At 42.7% G+C, this 25,250-nt stretch overlaps 2 long non-coding RNA genes across 2 annotated transcripts; both read right to left on the minus strand.

Annotated features, from left to right (window-relative positions):
- Positions 1-3,670: 3,670 nt before the first annotated feature.
- On the minus strand, positions 3,671-9,845 carry LOC114435780 (uncharacterized). Its single transcript, XR_003670613.1, has 7 exons — positions 9,602-9,845; positions 6,613-6,803; positions 4,787-4,837; positions 4,617-4,673; positions 4,453-4,515; positions 4,290-4,352; positions 3,671-4,184 (listed from the first exon to the last, which is right to left on the minus strand). It is a non-coding gene; the product is annotated as an uncharacterized LOC114435780 (long non-coding RNA).
- Positions 9,846-13,215: 3,370 nt separating this feature from the next.
- LOC114435809 (uncharacterized) lies at positions 13,216-15,205 on the minus strand. The gene is made up of 2 exons (XR_003670645.1): positions 15,034-15,205; positions 13,216-13,828 (listed from the first exon to the last, which is right to left on the minus strand). It is a non-coding gene; the product is annotated as an uncharacterized LOC114435809 (long non-coding RNA).
- Positions 15,206-25,250: the final 10,045 nt, after the last annotated feature.

Consider the following 25,250-nt stretch of genomic DNA (forward strand, 5'->3'; position numbering starts at 1 on the left):
CGTTTCTTTCAAAGGTGTGATCAGAAAGTCTCACCTACATCAGCTTCTGAGTATAGACTCTTCCTTCCTTTGTGCCCCTACACCAGGGGTGTCCAAACTGCGGCCCGCGGCTTCTATCTTAAAATGTGTTCTTTTTGGCCCAGATCCAGATTCCAGATTCCAGACACACAGGGCTCCGAAGGTGCAAACACTGGTTCAGCACTTCGACACAATTCAACGCAATAACAATAATAGACGCGTAGCGGACTGTTATCTCAGCCGGAAGGTGCATTGTTCTGCATACCCCTGTTATACACTGTTATTCACTGTTATTTCTTACTGGAAACTTTTATTTGACTTATTAGCGGTGCTATGTTTTGTTACGCTAACCCGGAAGTTACGTCAGGACGTTCCGGATGAACAGGGGAGCTCGCTCTCAGACGCTCACAGTAAACAGCGCTTCTTTCATGTAGCGCAGCTTCATTTTTCAACTTTTGCCACACAACTATTGCAGGGACAAAAGAGACATTTACAGCGCGACTATTTCTGAAAGAATAAGAAAAGATTATAGACTGAGATGCTGTTTCAGAGTCACTGGCAGAAGACTTTTCCACAGATGAACAGCTGGATTGGTGGTTGATAGGTGCAATATTCACACAGCACACTATACAATAAATTACTTATTTTTTCTTTTGATGCACTATGTACAGTTTTCTACAAACCACTTCTACCTCCACTCATCTGTGCAGTAATTGTTAATCTGTAAACTGTTTTTTGATTGTATTGCATAATATTGGCAGCAGTGTGCCACTGTTTTTAGAACAGCAGTTAATTACTCACTCATGCTCCGTCTACATATTTTCCTTCTCTAAAACTTCGCCAGTATTCACCGTAATATCCGGTCAATCAAGGTGCACACTTGGTGGCTTTACTCATAACTCCATACACATATACTTACACTGCGCACCGCTCACGGGCGCGACGCGGTGTCACGCTGTGACGTCCTGACGAGGAAGTGGGCAGGCAAAGCGTGCCGGCGTTTCTCTGCACTTTAAATATCAGAGTCGCGCGCTTCTAGTCAGCTGACTTCCGTTTATTAAAAATAATGTTTAAACTGAGTAAATGTGGGAATTACCCTTTCTGTGAACAGAAATATTGTTTGAATGGTTTGTATGTGTGTTTGGGAGGTATAAAATACTTACCTGTGTAAAAGAAGTATGAAGTCAAAATACTCCAGCCCAGTGGGAGGGGCAAGAGGGTTAACAGAGGGTGCTGTGGCTCCTCTGGGAGACTCTGACGATGGTTACAAGGCAGGTAACAGCTTCTGGAGGGAAATGAGCTTGTCATTGTTTTGTGAGTTATTGAAGAACTCAAATTACAACTTTAAGTATTATTATTATTCTGTTATTGTTTTTCCATCACTTTATACTGCACTTTGGAGACTGGTAAAACAAAATAGGAAAAACGCCTATTTCCAAATACACCTGTGATTTTTGAGGAGAGACCCATGATTAGTGATGGTTTTTCGAGGCTTTGTTGAAGCTTCGACACATGATTCAAGAAAAAGGTTCATTACTCCGGCTTCAATGACACAGTTCTCGAGGAGGACATCTATTGGTGAATAAAATGAATTGCGGTGTGTGTTATTGGTTCGTGGATTGTTTGGATTTGAATCGCCATGCACAGTCTCTTTCGACTACACTACATGGTTGAATAATTTCAGGCTGACACAATAAAATACATGAAATGTTCAGTTTCACTGCATGAAATTGTTATAAAAAAATTACATTTGAAGTGGATAAATAATAATTAGGGCTAATCAAACGTCATGATTAATCCAAAACGTTATCAGTAACATTTCTTTTACTTAAATGTACACAATGACAAATTGCGATTAACTATATAACAAAGCCTGTATAACTATATATTGATATAGCTACATTAATAGGAATGTCCTATCCCTGAACACACCCGATCCCACCAAGCGATTCACAACCCGAACCAATCACATGACTCGTATGCCGTTCGAAGCGCTCAACTGCTTCAAACGTCACTGAAGTGGTTCAAACGTCACTAGTCACGTGACTGAAGCAAGCCTCAGCACAGTGGTTCGAAGCAATTGCTTCATGAGCTACCGCGCATGTGTCAGAGCCTCGGGTGTCAGAGGACCATCCTTACCCATGATAGTGATGTCCAAATGAAGCAATGAAGCCGTATTGAACCACTTCATCAATTGTGTCGAGTATGGGTTCATTCATTCAAAGCTTCGTTTCAGTGACCTCTAGTGGTGAAATAGGACACAGTGTCTTAATTACATGATGAGTCTAACCAGGGTGTGTGATGTACATATATTTTAGTTAAGACTGATTAATTGGTCGGTCAGTTGATTCTATAAATATATATGTATTGCAGTAGGAGCTTGTGGATATGCCTGGATAGTAATTAAAACATTTTCATTGTTAAACGATATTTTTTCCACTGTTTTGGACTGAGCCGGTTTAAGCAAAATCTCACGTTATGAAGCAGTGTGGAGTTATTTGAACCAGTCATGTGATTCACTGAGAGGACCGAAGCAGTTACTGCTTCGGACGTCATCGGTCACGTGGGTTTTCCAGGACCAAAGCAAGCTTCAAAGCAGTGGTTCAACATAAATGCTGTTGCAACTCGGAAGCTTGTATCAGAGCGTCGGTGTCACTTGGCCATCACTAACCCACAACATGATGTCAATGTGATGTTTTACTTTCAGCCATAGATGATGAATAAAGGAACGACTAATTCATATCTTTCATCAACATGCAGCAGAGATATTTTAACATAATGTGTGTAAACACCTGAACTTTAGAGCATAAAAAATATTCAGAGTGGTTTATTACACAAAATAATCTAAATGAAAACCATTAAGTTTTAGTTATCGTGACTAAACAAAGAACCAGGGTTAGGATTTACTGACATCTAGTGGCCAATCTGAATACCCCTCCCTTTCTAAGTTTGAAAATCTTGCTCAGTCCAGCTGTGTGACTTATAATCGGGCCGAAAGTTATCATCCTGACCTGCTGAGATACATTTATAACATCAAATGTCACCAACAAACTCCTCAGTAAATATATGATCATATATGACCTGACTAATGTTAATATGTATGAACAGGAAATAAATGTAACCTTCAGTATGTCCATAGGAAAGTGTGCTGAACACTAAAAAAAAGATTGGAACCTCCTGACTATGACATTAAAACACTATTTTACATGTTAATAAAGACATCAGACTTCTGCTTTCTGAACTCACTAGGTACATATATATATAAACAAACATATAGGTGTACATACCAGGGATGCAGACTCCAAGAAGCAACACAAGTATATGTGACGTTACCATGGTGACACAGTTAACCAACAACTCACCTCTGTGTGGAGAGAAACAACTTCCACTTCCTCTTGTGGTCTGTCAGGCTGTGGCTTGACTTTTTAGGACGTTTCATCATTCTGTCAACAAGCAGAAGAAGTGGTTAGAGCTGCTCTGACATGAAGCCACTTATGAACATCTCCTGATTTCCTGAAATTATGTAAATTGCTAGTCAAAACAAAAATATCAAGTTAACACTTCAGAAGAACTGGAAAAATTATAGACACGCAATTGACCACAGAAGCAACAAAACAGCTAAAACAGTACACAAAGTGTTTTTTATCTCTCGTCATGACAACAGTATAGATTATGTTATTATGTTCAAACGTTTATTAAGTGAATTCATTTAATAAAAAGTATTAAAATCATAAGTCATACTCTCTCTGACCTTTTTGGAACCAGTGCAGTCACCCCTGCAGACCAGCAGGGGGAGCCACAGGTTCAAGGCACTTCTGTAAGGGTTTCTCTTTATAAACTCTGAGGTTTCATCACATTCTTTTGTACAATGTCTGGTCTGTTGTAAGCTTGCAGCTTCAGAGTTTATCAACAATTAAACATTAACGTAATATCATACATAGAAACACAACAAATTACTATAATTTCACATATAACTGTATGAAGATGAACTACCACAAACTGCTGTGTTTTGTAAAGTGAGTCAACTTACAATGGGAATATTCACATTATAAACAGGAGAATAAATGTGTGTTAAAATCTGTATTTTGTTCATGATGTGATATTAAATTAGGAGCATTTTTGTCATCCATCCTGCTGGTTTCATTGATCCTGAACTCTTCATTGATCTGGAAAAGAAATGAAGACAGAGATGCAGGGTCAACAATCTGTACAAGTGAACTGTTACGCTGACAAATCTAAACATGCGTGTTGTGTTGTTGCTGCACAAAGACCTGTCCTTTGTCTGACTTCAGCATAAACAGCTCCATCAGCTGCAGCAGCAGGGGCTGGTTGTCCTGTGAATATAAACATGTGGCAGTATTGAACAGTGACTTCACAGCAGAGAGAATAAAAACACAAATATACTTTATTAACAGTTGTTGTAACACCATGTACCTGCAGATGATCTTATCTTCACGTCTGAGTAAACACAGCTCTCCACTGGTTTCTGCTTCTTCCCTGTTAAAAGACCCAGATGAATGAGCTTTCTTCAGGTATTCCTGGCATTTAAAAGCACCTACGTGCTGTTAGCTTTTCTTGCTGCTGTATGTGGTGCTCACCTTTCTTAGTTACGTTTTTAAGTTCAATCAAAGAATATGTGACGTCACTGGATTCACCTGAAACATATAGTTACGCTTTAGAATGTCAACATGTTACTGTGACCTTAAACATATCATTGTAGTATTTGTAACTGTAACTCAAACTCAAAACATCTCGCTGTATACTGTACCATGTTCTGTGTTTTCAGGCTCTTTGATTGTTTCATAGACGGACACATCACCTACAGAGTGAGAATCGAGATGAGGTTAGTCGTTATTATCACATCATGTGAATTACAAACAGCTAACAAGACATGGAAGTGTTACATTTGACACAACTGCTGATTGATAAGTCTGAGGTTTGACTTTTGTTTTCACACAGAAGGATAAATAAAATTGTCCTGCATGGCCAGAAGAGAACACCAAAACACACATATACAAAAGAGAACTCCTCTGGCCAGTAGCTGGCACAGGGACTGTAGCTTAGGAGCATATCAATGCGTGCACACAGCCATAGCCAGACCACATGTCTAACTGCTATAGATTTATTGGAAGTGGCAAGTAGCAAGGAGCTGCTGAACCATGTCGTTCAGCTGTGATATATTTTATTTTGTGATTTAAAGTCACTCTTCTTCCATAACTGAGGTGACAGTAGGGGTAGCAGCTGTTTCTTGGCTAGTAGCTCCAGCTTAACTCAAAGAATGGAAGATCGATAACCGACTGTTTTCTAGCTTGCTGGTTTGGTGTTTAGGAGACAGTCCTGCTCTTTACAGGATTTTGGGAGGTTCAGACTTCACAAAATACATTGCTGCACTGTGCACTTTTTTTTAAAGTCCTATTGTTGTTGGAGTCTGAGTGGTGAATCTGCCTCTGTTTGCTTATAAACCTACACAGGAGCTTTGAGAGAAGCTAATGTGAGCTGCAGGGAAGCAAATGGTCAAAAAAGGTCTTTTTGTCTTTCTTTTTGAAATTAAATAAGAATATCTGACACAGGCTGAGCATTCCCCACGAGCAGACACTACAGTCAGCACCTCGGACAGCTCCAGCACTGCTGCCGGCTCCACAGCAGCACCATGGACAGAGACACAGCACAGGTCCATTATTAGTCATATCTAAACTGTAATAATAATTTGGTGTCCACATGCCTTCTGGGGTAGGAATAACTTCAATTCCTTATTTTGCCATCAGATCTCTCCCCAGGAGGTTAACAGGGCAAAAGTCAGACAGCACAAAAGAACACTTTATACTCATTCCTGAAACTGGGTCTGTAACCTTGAGCGTTGCAGATTAAAACTCCGATTTGACCACTAGCTGACACACAACCTGTAGACCTTTTGTTTTGAACAGTTGTGGCAGAGAGATTCAACATGTATCTAGGTGGTGCAGCTCAATAACATCAACATCATCATTTGTCTCACCTTGGTGTGAGTGTGCTAAGTGTGAAGGTGAAAACTTTTCGTCAGTTAGAACATGTGTGTGTTCATGTCTTGACCTGCTGATCCATCCCGGGGTTGCCAGCCATCTCCCCCTCCATCCTGTCTTTCTCCTTTTCTCACTTTACAGATTTGTGCCAATGTCTGGCTTTTCTGCATTTGTAGCACACATCTCCCCTCCTGTCCTCTCCTCCATTCCTCTCCCCCTTTTCCTCCTCCATGCTGCCCTCCTCTTCCCATGTTACCTCTGAAATAAGTGTCACAGGCATTAGAATCATCATCCACATTATTTTCATTAATGATAAATATTTCAGTCACCATTTTCCTTTCGGTCCCACTTTAGTACGTCCTCTGCATGAATAGCATTCTCTTTGTGTCAGTGAGGCACATTTTGGTTCTACATCACGATCATGGCCTGTACATGGTTTAGTTTTACGTATTGGCATGGCGTTTAGTACCCCCATTCTTCTTTATTCACCATTTTAGTGGTTTTGGTTTCAGTGTTAGATTCATGAGCTGACATTGTCTCTAGCAGTTTTTTCTTTATTTTTCATTATGTTTAAATCAGAAAAACTGTTCCTGACCTTATTGTTGAGGCGTCCTCTTCCCGTGGAATTTGACAGCCAGAAAGAATAGTGATGTCTGTTGTGTTTGGGGTGGTAGGAGAGGAGGAGGTGCAGCTGTTGCGGTGGCTGAGGAAAAGGTGGGGGGTCAGCGCTGGGTCCCGGGAGTGGATTCCTTCTCCGATACAACGTACATTAAGTCATCTTCTTCCCTAGAAAAATGCACATCAGAAACTTTATGAGTAGCCGTCGTCCGGCTTCTTTTCCCTTGCCGCTCTGTCTATTTTGTGCTTCTTTCAGCCACTCCTTAGACCTTCTAGTTTAGACCTCCTCTCTTTCTTTCTACTCCTGCCTCTATTAGGCTCACAAGTGTTTTTACATTGCTTTAAAATCAAACATCTCTTAAAAGTAAAGTTGAGCAAAATAAACGATACATTACAGACGCTGTGATTTAAAGAAAGAACAAACAAATATAAACATGTCATTAAATTCACCTGTGTTAAACACTACACACTTTCTTCTTTTTCTGATTCTAGGACATGAGTAGATTTACACTCCAACAAGAACTAATTCAGAATCAGAAATACTTTATTAATCCCATGGGGGGGTTTGCTTATATTCAGCTGCTCCATGATGGTCGGAAACGGGTTAAAAATATAAATAGGCCTAAGATAAAAATAAGAGATAAGATAGATAAAAATAGCCTTTAAAATAAGGTGAGGTAAATTAGCAAGTAAATAAAGTAAATAAAATCTAACCAATAATAAAGAAAAGCGAATGTAAAAGTGAATAAATTGTGATTTAAATGAGGAACTCTTGTCCGGTATAAAGATGAAACAGGTTCAATATTTATTTGTTTTAATTTACAGCCTGTGTGAACACGCTGCTGTGTCAGCAAAGCTTTGGGCCTGTTCGTGGATCTGTGAGCGCGGAAATCAAAAACATTTCATAAACCTGCGGATTAAATTCATAATAGAAGAAACAAAACCAGCCACGTGACGTCATTTTGTAACAATTCACCTGTTTTTTAAAAATCAGGAAAACGCCACCACGCGCTATTCTCACGGGCGGGTCTTATTCTGCTGCTGCTGGTTTATCCGTTAATAAAAAACCGCCAGGCTAGGCCACACACACCACACCAATATCCCAATAATATTTACAAAAACACAGAGGAGCCAGAAATCGATTGTTTAGAGTTCACGCTGTATTGTAGGCAGAGCACAGGTGATCAGCTCGTGCACACAAGCAGCGCGACACAACCGGTCTTTTTCCCCAAAGTTTCTCCCTGTAACCCAGAGTTTAGTGCAACCCGATCAGTCCCCAAATAATATATAAAGAATATTTCCAGTTCGGAGTTCGAGAGAACGGTCCAAATGAACCCGTGTCCCTCCGTGAGGACTAGATCAGCAGTTCCTCGGTGAGACGTCGTTCCATTAAAAAAAGAATAAAACGCGATCTCACCAAACTCCAGTCGTTCGGGTAAAATCCTTTTTTAGTCCTGGGGTAATCCACTGTCTTTGGTAAATCCACAATGTCCGTAGATTCCACTTAAATCGCGGTAAATCCAGCCAGGGAAAAGGCCCAAACGCTGCTCCGCATGCCGGCGTCTTTCAGGAAAAGGTCCACTCGTCCACCTGTGTCTTCCGTGTGTCTCCTGTGTCCTCCCGTGTGTCCTCCGTAGAGACATTTAAATGTTCCGCACAGGGATCCCACACCTCCGCAGCGTAGATTGGCAGGTGACAAATATACATACATGACATTTATACGTGATGAGAAATAATAACCTCTTTTCTCTCATTTCCAAAACAGCCATGTAAAGAGGTGATTATGAGGCAACCTTTACAACCCTTTATTTTTATTGGACTGAAATGTCACAAATACTAAAAAAATCCATTCAACGAGATAAATTCAACGATATTAACATGTAGAACGATCAAACACACACAGAGACAATAAGAACCAGCTGACTCTCATATCAAACCAATAAATAAAAGACAGATTTAAAGTCAAACTCCAAATGTGAGAGAGGGGAACATGGAGCTATTTCAGGGTTTATCCTCATTCTACTGCTTTCTTCTGTATAAAACCATCCCTGAGCTCAGCAGGCCTGAAGTCCACGATCATCCTCCAACACCAAAGAATCCCAGAATTTAGCATCAATCCTTTCATTATAATAATGACTCTCTGTCTGTTTTATGGGGGCAGCAGGTATGTGTGCCTAGTTTTGTTCTAATCTTTAGATTCTGTCATTTAAGGAATGGATTACACAAACAGCTGAAGCTGAAGGTTTTTATTTCACTATGGACTCAACACTGACCTCAGCCCATTTGTCAGCCTGCTCCTGTGATGTAGGATGACAGCTTCTGGCCAAATAAAGGTTCAAATAAATAGATTAATATAATAACTTAAATACTATAATTAGATACGTGGAGCTAAAGGCACAACAAGGCAGCTAACTCATAAATGAACTGCTTTGGTGTTATTATTATTCTTTATGTGACTATGGGCATATGACGTATTTATCTCGACCGTACCCGCGTTTCACTTCAAACCGCCTGATGTTAGCAGCTGTCTGTGCTGAGTTAATTATAATAACACTGACCGTCTCCCTGAACGGAAGGATAGCTATGATATAAAATCACGTCTATGTATAGGAAACCCTGATAATAGAGCCGAACTGTGGCCGAACTCACAGCAAAGTCTTGATCAATAACTGATGTGTGTGTGGAGTCAGAAGAACCAGCTGCTGCTTCTAAAATCCACATTTGAGCAGTTTGAAGCGGAAGTTTGGTGAAGGAGGAAGTAGCAGCTGCTTCACTGATCTTTCCTGAATATTTCAGTTTAGCATCAAACACAGAAACATATTTTCCACAGACCGTGGACAGAGTTTCATTAGTGAACACACGACACACTTTAAGACTGGTTTTGACGCCACTGCGAGTTTTTCTCCCTGTGAACAAATCCAGGTGAAGAAGCTGATGAGCGAGTTAGCACGAGTGGCTAACGTTACCTGAAAGAATCCTCTTCAGTCCACGCTGTCGCCTGTGGAAGTTTTCCACGGTTTGCACTGGTCCACTCAGTGTGATTCGCAGAGTGTGGACTTTGGTTTGGACGAAATTCTGTGTGTTCCGACCCCGAGACAACTGAGACAGGAGCCGACAGAGAGAGAGAGAGAGGCGCAGTGTGCTGATGGAGGCTCTGTTTGGCGAACAGCAGCACACTGCAGGAGAGAGGCGGACTGTGGTTTTCCGGAAGTTCTCTCTCTGCTGTCAGCGAAACAACTGAGGACAGGAGCGAGTTTGGAGGGGCGGAGTTCATGTGTGGTCGGGAGAAGTACCGTCGGTCGGATACACTGTGCGTTGGTTGGAGAGATTTTGAAGCGAAGTTTAAGCCGTACTAATGTTTGGGTCGGGCCGAATGTCAGCTTTGTCGTGGGTCTTTAATGCTCCAGTGGATGTCTCTGTGACTGAGGAGGAAGAAACCTTGAGCAGGACCCGTGTCTTAAGGAAGAACCTTCCTGCTGCCAGTCGGCCGGGTAGAGGAGAAGAAGAGGGAGCCAGGACAGAGAGGATGAAGGAGAGAGAGGAGCAAACAAGCAAAGTAGCAGCAGTTTGCTGTAGGTCACAGGCGGGGCTCTATTTGACTATCCCCGCCTGTGAACTACAGCACAGTATTTAAACCGTTCTGTTCAAACCATGCAGTTTGTTTCACCTTATCCTGACAGCAGGATCTCTTCGTGATGGCTCGTCCATTTCTCGTCATCAGTCTCTTCGTGGTCTCTCCTGTGCTTGGAGAACTAGTCCAGGTTCTTCAGGGAGACCCGGTAAAGTTTCCACCGCCTCCAAAGTGCAGCACAGGGGAAGAAGCCGCTCTGATCCACCGGCTGAGAGATGACAGCAGCCGGCTGGTAGCGTCCTGTCCTCTGAATCAGGACTGGAAGCCGGGACCAGATTACAGTGACAGGATCAATCAGAGCGCCTCTGTCGTTCTCAGCGCCGCGAACTTGAACGACCACGGCCTCTATGAGTTCACCTGCAAACAGCGCATCGTGAAACACCTGCAGCTGGATGTGCTCGTTCCCTTCGAGGCTCATGTATCAGCCGGTGGGACGGTCAGACTCCCCTGTTACACCGTGACTGCCGGGGGAGTCCGTGCAGTCAGTGCGCTGGGAGAGACACGGAGAGCTGGTGCTGCAGCGCAGAAGCACCGAGTCCGGGAAAGACTCGAGGAAAGACGAGTGTCTGTGTCAGCGGACTGGCACCGCACAGGGGACCTGTCACTCACCATGGAGCCGGCTCAGCCCGGAGACCAGGGGGTCTACTTCTGCTACTTCTACTCAAACGGACAGAAGAGACGCGGAAACCCTGCAGCAGTGAGACTGGAGGTCCCGCAGAGGGTCCCTGAACCACCTGCGCGCACACCGCCGCCTCCCCCCCAGCAGCAGGTAGAGTCCACTGTTCCCGCTGCAGCTAACCACTGGTTTTATTGACACATGTGTAATTGTGCATAACTACAGCATGACTGTCAGAGCTGACAAAGTTTCTTCCTGTCTGCAGCAGTCAGAGTGCCACACTGGGACCACATCATCACCACAGTCACAGTGATGGCTGTGCTCTTTGTGCCGCTGATCGCTTTTCTTGGCTGGAAACTGAAGAGCAGAGGATTTGAGATGAACCAACCCGAGCAGAAGAACGTCTGGGAAGGCGGTGAGGACAGAGGAGAGGAGGGGAGCGGACAGGAGGAGGACACCAAATTTAACATAGTGATTGGTTTAGAAGCAGCAGTCTGGTTCTGTCTTTGTTGCTGGAACCAAAACAGGTGATTTTAACCCTCATAAGCTGTAGAGAATTTTAATATGACTGACAGCTGGTCCTGTCCCTGACTCTGGGGTGTATTGTCCCTTTAACTGTCTTCTTCACATATACCCTCAGCTTTAGTCTTCCAGCCCCAGAACATGTTTTTCCAGATCCTAATGAACTTTTCTGACTCCATACTTCTGATCATGTCCATTCACTATTATTGTACTTTACTGCTATGCTTCAAATAAACTGATTTCTGTTTCCACTGTAATATTTATATGAAAGTTAATTAACGGCCCTGTGGCCCTAATGCTAATGCTGGTGGGGAATCTGTGTTTTTATAATTTTGAAGGTGTCAATAGTGAAACGGATCTGTCTTCCTTTCTGTTATCCTTTCATTTAAAATCTGGCTTTGTGCCCTTTTCAGAGTGGTTTCTGCCCTGTAACCTTTTATTGTGGATGCCAGCCTAAGCCTGCATAGTATAAGTTTGTCTTGCCTGTTACTCTCAGGATCAATTAGTATGAAGAAGTGAAACACAACACTAACTCACACTGGTGAATGTGACACATTGTGGTTGTGTAGTGGCTATTTTACCCCCCACTCGGTTGGTTGGGTACAGGGGATGTTGTTTTCTACGCGCTGATATTTCCAAAATAAATCGTTTGATGCATCATAATCTTTGCTGAGGTTCCCGTTTGTTGTTAACAAAGGGTTTAACGAGCATATTTAATATTATGATACTAACCTCCCCGCTCCTACAGGCTACCTGTCTGATCTGATCACCTGTGTTCATTTAAGCCTTATCCACCAACCCTAAGCTGCCATCTAGCGACAAACAAAAGCAATTACAGCTTAACTTCATGGCTCCTACAATGTGTGTTCCTACCAGTGGTGGAGGAAGTATGAAGCTTGGTACTTAAGTAAAAGTACAAATATATACTCAAGTAAAAGTAGAAGTACATCAACAATCCTACTTAAGTAAAAGTCTTAAGTACTTTTAAATGTACTTAAAGTATTCAAAGTAAAGTACTCACACACTGAATATATATGATTGATTTCCATTGCAAAGGATCTGAACAGGTTAAAATAATCGAAGAAATCATCTCAAAGTAAAATGGAGCATGTGTAGTTAATGTCCATGTTCAGTCCAGAAGCAGATGTGGACAGGTCTGTGTGTCATGAGGCAGGCTGTGGGCATCAAGTGAACAGAGAGGCTGCTGATAACAAACAGGCATTCAGAATGTTTACTGTGTCAGTGTTCCTGCTGTAGATTCATGTTATGATTCATGTTCATCAGACATTAATGGATGGACCTGTGTCAGCAGACAGCAGCTAACTAGTTAGCTAACTGAGCCAGAGCACCGGCATCATGACTGAGGCTCATTATAGAAACACAGCTGGCAGCGTGACACCACCTCCATGCAGAGTCTGACCTCACATCAGTCCAGCACTGTGTTCATCACATGGAACAAGGAACTACAGACACTGTAGAAATGTAGTGGAGGAGAAAGTACTGGTAACAGCTGCAACATGGAGTCAAAGTAGAAAGTATCACTATTATTTTTACTTAGAAACACATAAAAACTTTACATTACTGTTATTGTAAGTAAATGGACATGATCAGAGGAGACAGAAAAGTTCATTAGGATCAGTGGTGGAAAGTAACTAAGTATTTGTACTTTCTTACTGTCTTAAGTAATTTGTATGTATTTGTACTGTACTTAAGTCATTTTTTATGTATTACTAAGTTTTCAAATAATGTCTGTGTTTGACTGAACGCTGTGATATTTATATGAAAGTTAATTGAATGCCTGTTGATTCAGATTACAATCGTACACATGGGTTTATTCATTTTTCCACATTCAATTACAATAAATGTTAAAACTACACTAAAAATCAACGACTCAAAGAAAACATCAAAGAAAAAGGGGACATGAAAATAAAATGAATATATAAAGAAAAGAAGAATTAATAACTCTACAGTCTGACGTTTACATCGACCAAGCTGCGTGCTTCAGGCGGGAATGTCTCTGTGTGACAGCGCTGCAGGAGGGAGCGGGAGGACTTAGGGTGTTAACAGCGCCACCTGGGGAGGCGGGGACCTCAAACCCAGGAAATGAGAAAAAGGGCACACAGGTTCGAATCATACACAGGGCAAGGATCGTATACCACAAAAGAAGATTTATTTAATTACAAAGAGATTAAAATCCACAGACTATGTTTAAAATCAATAATCAAACGTGTTGCCAGTTCACCGCATGAGTTGGGATGGCCCTGAAAAATAAAATAAACACTGACAAGGCTGAGGCTCACCGGGGGCAGAGGAACAAACCAAGAAGGGATCAAACTACACACCCGTGACACTACACTCCAACGAAATGACGTGAAGAAAACCCAGCACCAGGGAAGGGGGACCAGCACCGCTGGGCCACAGCTCCTGTACAGCAGAACAAAAGAGAATTAATCACAAATCACAAGGACCCAACCACATCAACAACATGGCAACATGAGCGTGCGTACACACACACACACACACACACACACACACACACACACACAAATTAAACCAAAAACAAAACTAAAACTATAATTCAATATAAAAGAAGTACGAATATTAGGACTAAGCCTATAGAATAATCAACATAATCAGAAATAACAGAAAAATAACCCAAACAAGAATCCAAAGGCCCATCTATACAGAACCATTCAGACGTGGATGCAGCTGTATTAAAAGCTGCTGGTCCAAAATCCACGGACGATGACCCCACGGCCCCGCAGCCACCGTTGCAGGCTATTGCTGCGCGCTTCTGCCACACAGGAGGAGGAAGAGAGACGCAGGAGGAGCGCCACCTGCCTGCTGAAATAGGAACGGCGCCACCAATCAGCACAAGACAACAAGAGAATTAACTCACCTGGCCACATCTGCTCTGTTTTACAAAACACTTATTAAAAAACAAGGTTTCAGTGACAGCAGGAGGACAAAGCTACAAAGCTCCGGTTCAGGGCGCTGCAGGTGTCCTCACAGACAGAAGCTCTGCTCCACCCTGTCACTGTTCAAGGAGAGGAGGCCAACAGCGGGTGGAGCCGCAGACTGGAGCAGACTGAACACTCCGCCTGTCTCTCTCTCTCTCTGCGGACCGAGTCCTCTCTGCTCCTGTCTCATTCGTCTCAGACACAACAACAACAACTTCCTACAAATCGAAGTCCACACAGCTCACAGTCCACCGAGTGGACCAGCTCAGTCCACGAGAGACTTCCACAGCTGACACCCAGAACACACCGTTACTTTAACATCATGATAGAGCCGAACTGTGGCCGAACTCACAGCAAAGTCTTGGTCAATAACTGATGTGTGTGTGGAGTCAGAAGAACCAGCTGCTGCTTCTAAAATCCACATTTGAGCAGTTTGAAGCGGAAGTTTGGTGAAGGAGGAAGTAGCAGCTGCTTCACTGATCTTTCCTGAATATTTCAGTTTAGCATCAAACACAGAAACATATTTTCCACAGACCGTGGACAGAGTTTCATTAGTGAACACACGACACACTTTAAGACTGGTTTTGACGCCACTGCGAGTTTTTCTCCCTGTGGACAAATCCAGGTAAAGAAGCTGATGAGCGAGTTAGCACGAGTGGCTAACGTTACCTGAAAGAATCCTCTTCAGTCCACGCTGTCACCCGTGGAAAACTTCCAGCGTGGACTGGTCCACTCAGTGTGATTCGCAGAGTGTGGAATTTGGTTTGGAAGAAATTCTGTGTGTTCTGTCCACGAGACAACTGAGACAGGAGCCGTGTTCCTGTCAGACCGTGGGCCGGTGTGTCGGATAACTGGTGCCCAAATTAACTGGTGACCGAGTTGGTGCGATACAGATGTAACGTGGGCGTGTCTCTGTAGGACCCGTTTCTGTTCAAACCAGGAAGTAAACATCGGGAGTTCTTCTTCCATAAAATTCTATTTTACTCGTTTTAGGAGTAACAATGAACGTGACGATGTCGGCCAGCATGTAACAGCATGTTCAGCGTCCTCAGCTGTGTGGAAAATAAATATATTATGAAGCCAAATTTAAAAAAGAAAACGCGGTCACATCTTGAACCGATGGAGGTTTGTTAACAGGGTCAATAGAGACCATACATAGAACCTGCTAGTTATGGTCGGGTAGATTTTCTATGGCCGTGATTGTTGATTCCTGACCCCCAGGAAAATAATCTTGCAATATACTGAATAATAGTCCTGATTGTGTCTGTTATTAGAAGACAGAATCCACGCATCTTCTGTGGATGTGGGCTGTCACAGTTTAACCTGGCTGTGGAGGTGTGGACCACGGCGCTGCGTGGGATTCAGCCAACATTCATTGGGTCATATCAGTGCTGTACTGTTTACTTTATGTGTAGGTTACACCACCAATCAACAGTGTCACTACACAAAACGCTGCTGATAATGTTAACAATATATTTAACCATGAACCTGCATTCTAAGCAGTATTGTCTGTATCGGATTAGTTGGTGCCGCAGTATTTTGAACAGGCAGCTGCGCGGACACCAAACACCTCTGTTGACACCGCTGAACTTTTGTTGTAATAAAAAACTCATATTGTTGTTTTGCTGGTCACGTTTGAACAGATGAACAGCAATAATGAAACGTTTATCAGCTGGGGCTACACTCATAATGCTCAGCTCAAGAAGCGATGACGTACGCAGCGATAATGTGCGAGCGTCTTCACCCAGGTTAACTGGTGACCCTGGCACCTGGCGTCCCAAACAACTCTGTATGAAGTAGCTCAAAGCGGCAGATAACTCTTCACCTCCTCCTTATTAACTTGTGTATATGACCAATGACGACGTTTGAATCCTGCAGAAGAAAGTTGCCACCCTGTAACACACACACACAGCTCTGTGTTTGTGAACATTAATCAGTGATTATGTTGATTATCCATATATTCATATGGATTTAGTCTCATGTAGTGTCTGTCCATATTTGTTTCATTGATAAAACACAAACATGGTCCTCATTAAAGTGTGTATTTCATGTGTGTTAATGGAGGAAGGTCCATGCTGTGACCGCTGTGATGACTCGAGCACCGAACGCAGGGGTCAGAAACCTTCAGCATGAAAAGAACCATTGGGCCTTTTCTCACCGAATAAAGCCACAAACCCCTCAGATAAAACTGTTTGACAGAATATTAAACGTTTTATGTTAATATCATGAGAGCATCTCAATCTCCAAGAAACAACAACACTATGACAAAAACATCATTAATAAATACAATACATTTAAGTTAGAGGCCATTATTTATTCACATTGTTATTTTTCTTTGTTTTTTCCTTCTTCTTTTCAAACATGAGCTCGCTGCATGAGCCACAGAGGGATGAAAGAGCCGCATGCGGCTTTGCATTACGTCCTATTGCAGTGCATTGGCCCACTAATAAATGATATCATGGAACTTTTATTTAGCATTTAGGCTAGAGTCAAAATCTGATTTACTATTTATTTTAACTTTACCATGTCAAGTGACGTCAACACATTTTTCTGAGTTTCGGTCTGATCTGTGAGACTTTTCAATGTTTAAACTCTGCAGGGGATGGTCAGGTAACAGCTCCAGGCGCTCCGGATTTTTCAGGTGTTTCTGTATTTCTTTGTACGGATAACAAAGCCACACCTTCTTCAGACCAACTTCTTCTGCTGTATTGGAGTGCACTTTCCTTCCAGGGCCCATTTTAGGGCTAAACAAACATGGTTTATTAGTAAAAGTATTGAACTCATTGGTGACCTCAGAAACACACTCTAAGATAACTGGTGAATGCTATCAGAGAGTTACTGAATGATCACACTGTTCATGTAGGAACACAGCTGCTTCTCACCCGTCAAGACGCCAGGTGCGACAGTCACCAGTTAACCTGGGTGAAGACGCTCGCACATTATCGCTGCGTACGTCATCGCTTCTTGAGCTGAGCATTATGAGTGTAGCCCCAGCTGATAAACGTTTACATTTATTGCTGTTCATCTGTTTAAATGTGACCAGCAAACAACAATATGAGTTTTTTATTACAACAAAAAGTTTAGCGGTGTCAACAGAGGTGTTTGGTGTCCGCGCATCTGCCTGTTCAAAATACTGCGGCACCAAATAATCCGATACAGACAATACTGCTTAGAATGCAGGTTCATGGTTAAATATATTGTTAACATTATCAGCAGCGTTTGTGTAGTGACACTGTTGATTTGTGGTGTAACCTACACATAAAGTAAACAGTACAGCACTGATATGACCCAATGAATGTTGGCTGAATCCCACGCAGCGCCGTGGTCCACACCTCCACAGCCAGGTTAAACTGTGACAGCCCACATCCACAGAAGATGCGTGGATTCTGTCTTCTAATAACAGACACAATCAGAACTATTATTCAAGTATATTCCAAGATTATGTTCCTGGGGGTCAGGAATCAACAATCACGGCCATAGAAAATCTACCCGACCATAACTAGCAGGTTCTATGTATGGTCTCTACTGACCCTGTTAACAAACCTCCATCGGTTCAAGATGTGACCGCGTTTTCTTTTTAAATTTGGCTTCATAATATATTTATTTTCCACACAGCTGAGGACGCTGAACATGCTGTTACATGCTGGCCGACATCGTCACGTTCATTGTTGCTCCTAAAACGAGGTAAAAACAGAATTTATGGAAGAAGAACTCCCGATGTTTACTTCCTGGTTTGAACAGAAACGGGTCCTACAGAGACACGCCCACGTTACATCTGTATCGCACCAACTCGGTCACCAGTTAATTTGGGCACCAGTTAATCCGACACACAGGCAGAGAGACAGAGGACTGTAGTCTGGTGCTGGACTGAGAGTCTGATGCTGGACTGAGAGTCTGATGCTGGACTGAGAGTCTGATGCTGGACTGAGAGTCTGATGCTAGACTGAGAGTCTGATGCTGGACTGAGAGTCTGGAGCTGCGCGCTGTGTTTTTATAATGTCCATCCATGATGCTGCTCTGGCTCGTCGGTTAGCTAACAAGTTAGCTACTGTCTGCTAACATAAGTCCGTCCATCAATGACAGGCTGATTAACGGTAAACTAAAGTAAGAATACTGCTGATGTCAGCTGGTTTTATGAGTTAAATACAGGGTAAAAAGTGGGAATGATTATTTTCATCCATTCAGCCTCTCTTCACTCGATGCCCACAGCCTGGACCATCACACAGGTTTCAAAATCACTAGTGTTACACATCACAACCTTATGCTGCTTACTGAAATCTGAAAGCACTATCATTGTAACAAATAATTATATTTATGTATAAATGCAGTCCTATCGTAGTACAGTGGAATATTTTTGTTTTGTCTGAATAAGCAAGGACATATGTTTGATCCAGTCCAATTGTAGAGCTCTAGTGTACATGACTTATGTTAGTTTTAAAAAAATATAGACATAAACCATTTATCATTATATTATCCATTTTGCAACCTGTCATGTTTGTTTTCTATAATGTTTGTGCATGTTTGTTCCTCTCTCTCTCCTTCATCCTCTCTGTCCTGTCTCCCTCTTCTTCTCTTCCTCTACCCGGCAGACTGTCAGCAGGACGGTTCTTCCTTATGAGTCGGGTCCTGCTCAAGGTTCTTCCTGTTAAAAGGGAGTTTTTCCTGACACTGTGGCTCTTAAGGGGGTTCAGGCTCTGGGTCTCTGTGAAGCGCTTTGAGACTATTCAGATTGTAAAACATGCTATATTGTGACCTCCACGTATTTGTTTTTTTTTTTTTTTTTGGGGGGGGGGGGGGTGCTCACGGGGGTCTCGCCCAGGGAGTAATTCAATGTAGAAACCGCCACTGATGCCACCTTGTTATCACTGTGAATCATGATTTATGATCAAACTGTTGAAGTTTGCTCAGATAGAAAAGATCTACAGAGGAGGTCTGATCCGGCCCTGTCCCTGATGCTCTGCTCTGTGTGCAGGACACCGTGGAGGAGCTGACGACGGTTCAGAAGGACACACAGCGACAACCACAACATGAGGTGATACAGCAAACAGCCACCTGCTATCATGCTATACTATATTCACTATGCTACTTTTTGAGCTGTGCTGATGTTTCAGTCTGATGCGGATCAGTGTAACATTCTAACATGTCTCTGTGTTAGGCTGATCCCTGCCCAATGACAGACCACCTGCTGACACAGTATCCACCGCCCAGCCTTGATGGACCGGTGAACCCTGAGGACGCAGACTCTCAAACCTCTGAGCGACCAGGAAGATCCACCTGTCCTCCTTCCTCAGATAAGACCGTTCTTCACCGTGAACACATTGTACCAGAACTCGTGGCGGTTTTTGGGCAGGAAGGCGTCCGGGTTGATGACTTTGTGATTGTTGATGGGAGGCTTGGACTGACTGCAGCGGGTGGATGTGTTTTCAGGAAGGTGTTGTGTGCATTTTGGACTGATTTCTATGAGCAGTGCACTGTGGGAAGTGATTTCAAAGTTCCACGTGCATGTCATCACTTTGGTGAAGCAGAGTGGGGAAGTGTGGGCCGAATAATCGCAGCCGGCTGGCAGAAGGAGAGGTACCTCCCTGTGAAGCTAGCACCCGTGCTGCTGGAGGAGGCCATGTTGGGCTCAGTGAAGACCGACCCTGTTGACTCGTTTTTAAAATTTGTGTCAGAGTCTGACAGAATGGTCCTTGAATCTTGGCGTTTGGATTTCGAAGGTGTTGACCTGGTAGCTGTGCTGACGATCATGGACCGTTACAATAACCGCAGGCGTCCAACAGCCGATGTCGTTGAGCTAATCTTGAGGGAGCTAGCTCAGAAAGTTCTGATCCAGGAACCCGGCTCTGTGATTCAGCAGTGGAGCCGCACACTGGCTCCTGTTGGATCAGAGCTGAGGGCAGTTTCAGCAGCCTATCAAGACCTACAACCGACATTTGAAAAGATTGTCAGATCTCTTGATTTCAGTTTGATCCAGAATCTCCATGAGGACCGAGCTGTCTGGTTTCTACACCTATACCTTAGTCAGGCCGGCAGCCAGCAGCTGTCCCTCTTCCTCAGGTTCTGCACTGGATTAGACTTGTTCACAGGACAGAGAATCACTGTCGGCTTCAGAAAAAAGATACGTTGTGGCTTCAATCGGAGGGCAGGCTGCTCTCTGCTTAAGCTGCCGGTCCGCTGTCAAAGCTACTTAGTGTTTGAACGCAACCTAAGCAAAATGTTGCGAAGTCTGGCGTGAAGACATCGACACTGCTCCGTTAGCTTTTTAATACTCACAGATTTACATGAAGGATTATTTCAAAGCTGAAATCCACTGTAATGACAAACATTATGTACTGTACTGTTAAGATTATGTTCTTGAATGCACTTAGTGGTGATGTTTTTGATGGTTTTAATTGTGCCAGACAACAGTGTTACTGAAAGAATCCGCTAAGCTATTAGCACTGATACAGGGCACGTGGTACGAGGCTAGCAGTGGCTAATCTGGAGATTCAGGAGGATTCCCTGATGACATACCTGCATTTATACCCAATAATAAGACTAGCTGCTGTTTCATTTATTCAGTTGCTTCTCCATGGGGAAAGCAGGCCTGAAGAGTGGCCCTGATTATTATTATTATTATTATTTGTTTATTGTCACACAAGCTAAACCTGTTGCAATGTGTGAATAAATCATTTAAGCAAGAAGAAATGACAGTGATGTGTTTTTATGAATGAAAGTGTAACCATGATGAAGTTTGACCCAAAAGTCACAAAAGGAATGTCTGTGTCCTGATTTAACCTGTGTGTGTGTGTGTGGTGTGACCTCTGACCTCACTGTTCATTCTGTAGTAAAAGAAACAAACCCCTGGATATGACAGCTTGTACACTTACTTAAACTTTGAGATTATCGACCATATCAATAAATATACTGGTGATGTGAACATCTGGAGACGTGCCAGTCAGATGTTGAAGGAGGCAGGTGAGCCGTGGATGACTGACAAAGCCTGTTTTTAATGCCGAGAACCACAAAATGCTGCATTAAAGAGGAAAAAACTCTGTCCTAAGGAACAGGAAGAGAAAGAGCTGCAGCACCTTCAGGCAGCCAGCAGGCGGCAGTCTGCGCTTACGTTCTATTTTAATTAATTAAAGAGACATTTAAGGCAAATTGGAAAAACGATATACAACATTAAACGACATTAACTTATTAATACTTACTTACTAATACATTCATGGTGCATAGTCTGGAAATACGGAAACAGGCTGAAGAACAGATGCAGAGCGAGTCATAGACCTGCGGGGTGCAGCACATGTTCACTTTTCTTCCAGTTCAAGCCGCGATGTTCGCCTGTCTACATTACTGCAGTCCGTGAACACACCATGTGTGACAGCCACAGACGCTCCGGCCTCGATCATGGGTCTGGTTCTGCTCTTCTCTCTGTGCTTTTTGTTTTTATTCTCCAAACTCTATTTGCGCCTCATATCCTTTAAGACCTTAAAGACCGCGTGTCTGCGCTGCTTCATCACCTGAGGTTATTTCTTTTCAGTCAACACTGATGTTTATTTTAAATAAAACGCAACAAAAAATCCGGCTTAAATCATGAAGATCATCACATTTTGAACTGATAATATTACGATATTTATAACGCTGTTTATTTGAAGTTTTGAGGCTGATTAAAAAGTTGAGCAAAATGAAATTTTAAATAAAGTAAAATATAACGATAATAAAGGAAAAGCGAATGTAAACGTGAATAAATTGTGATTTAAATGAGGAACTCTTGTCCGGTATAAAGATTAAACAGGTTTAATATTTGTTTTAATTTGCAGCCTGTGTGAACACGCTGCTTTGGGCCTGTTCGTGGATCTGTGAGCGCGGAAATCAAAAACATTTTAGAAACCTGCGGATTAAATATTTGTATTTTTTGGACATGTTCAAACAGCCTGACATTTATTGCTGCAAAGATTCAAGTCATTTATTTACAGAGGATCAATGTTTTTCATCATGGTGAAAAATCAAAGAAACTGTTTCACTTCACTGCAGTGACGTCACACACACAGTTTAACCAACTCATTTGCATAACTCAGTGCTTCAAACTACCACAGTAATAAACAGTCACCTTCATGCTGACCGCAGAGTGAACACTGAAGAAGGAAAGAGGATGTTCAGTGACTCATGTGTCAGCAGCATTCATGCGTTGTGTTGTGAAATGTTTCATATTATACTGAAGCTCCATCCGCTATTCGTCTGTCATCATATTTACTGTCTTTACAGCTCAGATCTCATTAAAACAGTCCTGGTTCTGCATTTCTCAGTTGCTGTCTGCTAAATTCTTCGATAGTTTTGGACAGAAACTCATCCAGTTTGTGAATAATTCAACACACAGAGACAATAAGAACCAGCTGACTCTCATATCAAACCAATAAATAAAAGACAGATTTAAAGTCAAACTCCAAATGTGAGAGAAGGAACGTGGAGCTATTTCAGGGTTATCCTCATTCTGCTGCTTTCTTCTGTATAAAACCATCCCTGAGCTCAGCAGGCCTGAAGTCCACGATCATCCTCCAATGTCAAAGAATCCCAGAATTTAGCATCAGTCCTTTCATTATAATAATGACTCTCTGTCTGTTTTATGGGGGCAGCAGGTTTTCATGTCCTCTCATGTATGCCTGAGTGTCTGTGTCCCCAGACTGGCACCGCACAGGGGACCTGTCACTCACCATGGAGCCGGCTCAGCCCGGAGACCAGGGGGTCTACTTCTGCTACTTCTACTCAAACGGACAGAAGAGACACAGAAACCCTGCAGCAGTGAGACTGGAGGTCCCGCAGAGGGTCCCTGAACCAGCTGCCCCCCAGCAGCAGGTAGAGTCCACTGTTCCCGCTGCAGCTAACCGCTGGTTTTATTGACACATGTGTAATTGTGCATAACTACAGCATGACTGTCAGAGCTGACAAAGTTTCTTCCTGTCTGCAGCAGTCAGAGTGCCACACTGGGACCACCATCATCACCACAGTCACAGTGATGACTGTGCTCTTTGTGCCGCTGATCGCTTTTCTTGGCTGGAAACTGAAGAGCAGAGGATTGATACGAACCAACCCGAGCAGAAGAACGTCTGGGAAGGCGGTGAGGACAGAGGAGAGGAGGGAGCGGACAGGAGGAGGACACCAAATTAACATAGTGATGGTTTAGAAGCAGCAGTCTGGTTCTGTCTTTGTTGCTGGAACCAAAACAGGTGATTTTAACCCTCATAAGCTGTAGAGAATTTTAATATGACTGACAGCTGGTCCTGTCCCTGACTCTTGGGGTGTACTGTCCTTTTTAGGAATAAACCCAAAATCTCAGCTGTTCTTCACTCAAGTGCTTTTATTCCTGCAGGATGGAGCAGTCACACACACAGACAGTAGCCTCTGTAGGAGTGCTCAAGGTCTTTTCAGAGCAGCTCCCTTCTTATATCCTCTGTATCTAACAGACACAGCTTCTCAGAATACACACTCTTAGAATAGGCACAAGCACAATCATATATGACAGTAACATATCACGTATGAGATCATAGGTGTAACATCACATATATTTCCATAGTAAGACATATGGACAGACTGTCTCCACAAAGTCCAGCAGAGCCATGCTGCTGACACAGGTTATTTACAGAATTCTTCCAACAGTCCCTTTAACTGTCTTCTTCACATGTACCCTCAGCTGTAGTCTTCCAGCCCCAGAACATGTTTTTCCAGATCCTAATGAACTTTTCTGACTCCATACTTCGGCGACAATGACCACAGACAACAGCAGGGCTGATGTCATCCACTGGCTTTTAGACATTGAAGCAATAAATTTAGTTTTTCACCCGAGCAGGCCAGCAGGGGGAGCCACAGTCCATCACAGAACTACCAATGATATGAGAATCAGAGCTGATGCAGGGTGAAGAATGAAATAAAATGTAAAAACCAGCTGTTACACTGACAAATCCAAACATGCATGCTGTGTTACTGCTGCACAATCACCAAGACCTGTTCCTCCAGCACAGACAACAGACCAACACTTTCACATACATGTACACAAACCCCACAGAAACATATTAAAAATACAATTACACCAGAAACACTGGGAGACCTGAACTTTATTGTAAATCTGACCAAATTTCAAGAAAAACATATTTTAAACTCTCATAATCTGTTTCAGTGAGAACAGCTGATAAAATGTGATCCTTGAAATAGACCATGGATTATTAGATATATGCAATAACTGCTGGTGTCACTGCTAAAAAAGCTGTGCTGATACATGAGGATACATTCAGAGCTTAATACAAAAGATAACAGATGTAAATAATAATAATGATGCAGCACATGAACAGTAGGAGAGGCATGTGTTTTTAGGACAGTATTCAGAGCATGAAATATATCAACATCAAATAAATGTACAAGGTTCAGATTGACAGATTCCCAAACCAAACAGCTTCTGTTTGGTTCTGTTTGTCTCTGCACAGCCCTGTAAGAGAAGCACAAAGACAGAACATGGTTTATCACAGTCATCCATCATGTGGTGCTTTGTGGAGAATAAATCACTCACAGTATGAATCCTACGTGGCAGCATGAGCTCCGAGAGCTGCTCCTGCTCTGATTTCAGAATAAACTGCTGCATCAGCAGCTGCAGGAGCTGATGTTCCTGTGAATGAGGCCTGATTCATTTAGAACTGTAATCTGATCATTCAGCATGATGTTGTTCCTTTCTCTAAGTATTTCACAGTATACTGAATTCTTAAAAGATTGAATAGGATGTAGTAAGTAGCACTACTGTGAGGCCTTTGTGGAAAGATCGACAAATGTTCCATATTACACACTAAAAGAATAGTTACCCTCACTGCTTTGTCTGCATGTCATGTTGGAATATCTGTGTGAACTGTGGTAAATCTTTG

This window comes from Parambassis ranga, chromosome 5, assembly GCF_900634625.1.
Source record: "Parambassis ranga chromosome 5, fParRan2.1, whole genome shotgun sequence".
Taxonomy (NCBI): Eukaryota; Metazoa; Chordata; class Actinopteri; family Ambassidae; genus Parambassis; species Parambassis ranga.